Below are 3,541 nucleotides of genomic sequence, written 5' to 3'. Positions count from 1 at the left end.
TAATCATTAACATATACAAACTGATACAAACTTACCAGCGATATGCTGTGTAGATTCGACTAAAAGTAACAAAAAAAATTGTACACAAAATAATTTGAAATTATTAACAGTAAGTTACAAATGTAACAATCGTCAAAGCTGTTCTGCTTAAGGTGCAACAACTATACTAATGAAATGAAAATAATCAATGAAAATATAACTATTAAAATATAAAGATAATATATTTATAAGCAACAAGATAACATTAGGAATAGTTATAAATTTATGTAAACAATAAACACAGATAAAGATAGTATACAATAAGTAAAAAACTTTAACTTAAGTTTTTTAAGTGTTTCTATATAAGAAAGATATTATAAATGTTTACTAACATTAACTTATTGTATACTATTTTCTCTTTGTGATTATGTTAATGTTTTTTTTAATGAATAAACCCAAAATTTATGTAATTTATACTAATGAAATCTCAAAAAATCTACAAAAAGCCAGGTAGGTTCTAAAAAAGAAATAAATATTAGACATGCTTGTATAATGATTTAAACAATAACCCAAAGATAAAGAAGTATATAATCCAAAAATAATAAAAGACAATAATAATGATATCTTTTGTTATATTTTAAAAATACGAAGAAGTTTTTTGTTAAGATTAAACTAATGAAGTATGAAATATTTTTATTTATATGTGATATCTTAATAAAATTGTCAACTGGTACTAACAATTAACAATCAATTCAATAGTTTAATAGGCTATTATAAACCACATATAAATAAGTATATTACATACTTCATTAATTTAATCTTAACAAAAAACTTCTTATGTTTTTAAAATATTAAATGTTAGTGTTTTAAAATATTAAAACTGTTGCAATTGAATACCAACAGTTTTAATCTGAAACATTATTCTTTTTTTATATGTTACATAAAAAACTTTTTACATTAATCATTATATTTTGGATTTGAAAATAGTTATTAATACTATTATCATGAATAAAAAAAATTAAACTTACTATCTGTTATTGCATCTAAAACAGTTTTATTAAGCTTGTCCATATAAAATTAAATCTAATAATATAAATCAAAATAATTTAAAATAAGATTTTTATTTGAATCGCCCCCTTATCCGGATTTCGGCCCCACCCGGATTTCGCTTACCAAAAAATAAACAAACAGAAAAACCGAAATCAAGTACCTAAAGTCCAACACTAATTAGACTAATTGCTTATAATTATTTTTCGTTGAAATTTGGCATGTTTATAGAAAATGCATGAAGCAAATTATTTTAATAATAAAAAAAGCGGACTCTACATTTCTTCGACCACAAATCCAAGTGACAACATCAACCAAATTTTCATGCAAAATTCTCAACAAAATACTCCATAAAAAAGTATGGTAGCGATACACAATATTTATATAAAAATCAAGGCAAACCTTTCTTCTTTTCAAAAGTTGTCAAGGTTTATATATGTTTCTAAAAAGAACCACATCAAAAAACAGTTTGCCTAAGGCTACCTGAAAAAAGTGGTATACTTGGTATAACACTAATTAAACTAATTGCTTATAATTATTTTTCGTTGAAATTTGGCATATGCATAGAAAATGCATAAAGCAAACTATTTTAATAATAAAAAAGGCGGACTCTACATTTCTTTGACCACAAATTCATGAGAGAACATCTACCTAATATTCAGGAGCAAAATATCCCATTAAAAAGTTAGTAACCATGCATAAAAGAATTTAAAAAATCAAAATTAGCTTTTCTTCTTTCCAAAAAGTATCTATGTGTATATATGTTTCTAAAAAGAAACTCCACAAAACTACGTCTGTCTCACGCTGTCTAAAAAAGAGTTAAAAAAACGAGAACCAAAATTTTAGCATAAAAATCGGTTCCGTAAATCGCGATTTCCACGTACCTACATATATATACACACGTGTATCTATATACATACACACTTGTGTATCTATATAATTTATACAATGTATATTTTATATATGTGTGTATAATACATATATAAAATATGTATTTGTTTATTTATGTATTCATATGTATATATGTGTGTATGTATAAGTCTATATATTATGTATGTATGTATAAATATATATATATATATATATATATATATATATATATATATATATATATATATATATATATATATATATATATATACACTTATATACATACATACATACACTTATAAATGAATGTATATGTTATGTATACGTAATATGTACACATATACACACATATGTGTGTTTTTTTCGGCGTATGTATATTTGTGTGTATTTGTATCTGTATATGTGTGTTTATTTCTGCGATGAATATATATATATATATATATATTTATATATAAAATACATTTTTTGTGTTAACATTTTTTGTGTTAACAGTAATTGTTATTACTATTAGTATTGTTATTATTGTTATATGTTTGAAAAATACTAGTGTTGTTCCTATATAAATGTGTGTGTACTAAATGCTATAGGATATCCTATTAATAATAATTATTTAACAAAAATGAAAAAAACAAGTTCAGCATAGTAGAAAGAATATATGAAAAAATATCGATCAGCCTTAGCTGGAAATTTATTTCCTGTATGTTTAAATTTGTCTTCGAGCTGCGAGGCTGCACCAATATACTACATATGCTTCAATAAACTTTCTCTACCAATATTGACAGCAAAATCTAGTAATACTTTGTTGCAAAATACTGTCCGTAAGTAACTTTACTTATCTGTAAATCAATTGTTTATATTTGAAAATTATTATGTAAATATTAAATTAATTTTTAATTGTTTAAGAAGATACAAAAATGAGTAAACAGTATAAAAAATATGGCATGAGCCGAAGCCAGCTAGAAAAGTTCTTGCATAGTCTATCTGATTGCAGAAATGATATTTTTTTTGCTGATTAAGGTAAGGGTGAACTTTTTTTGTTTTGTTTGTGTGTGTGTATATATATATATATATATATATATATATATATATATATATATATATATATATATATATATATAACATTTTTAAACCAGAATATGTGGGTTTTAATAAGCAACAAAACATAAATTGAAAAGATTCTACTATAAGTCTTCTACTTACTTATAATCTACTAAAATAATCTTACTAATTCTACTAAAAGTCAACTACTAAGTTTTTCACATGTTCAACGAAAAAGAGAATGAGAAAAAATATTAATGGTGGTACAACTGTTAATGAAAATACTTGTATTGAAACTCTAGTTATTTATCTTTAACTTCAAAAAATTTAAAATGACACTAATATTTCTGGTAAATTTTGTTTTTGCAAATTTTATCTTTTAGGAGTTTTACTGTTATCACATAATCTAGATGAAGACAATATATTTATAGAAGACTTCAGAAACTTAATGAAGATAATAATATTAATGTTGATTAAGGTAGGTGGCTATTAATGAACAGGGGGCATGTGTGCATTTGGTTTTTTTAAATATTATGTATAACTTATATTTATATTTATTACCTATATTTGAGTGTATATTAGTCTAATTTATCTTAAACAGGATATT

The sequence above is a fragment of the Hydra vulgaris genome, chromosome 05, assembly GCF_038396675.1.
Source record: "Hydra vulgaris chromosome 05, alternate assembly HydraT2T_AEP".
NCBI lineage: Eukaryota > Metazoa > Cnidaria > Hydrozoa > Anthoathecata > Hydridae > Hydra > Hydra vulgaris.
This window is presented reverse-complemented; position numbering follows the sequence as displayed.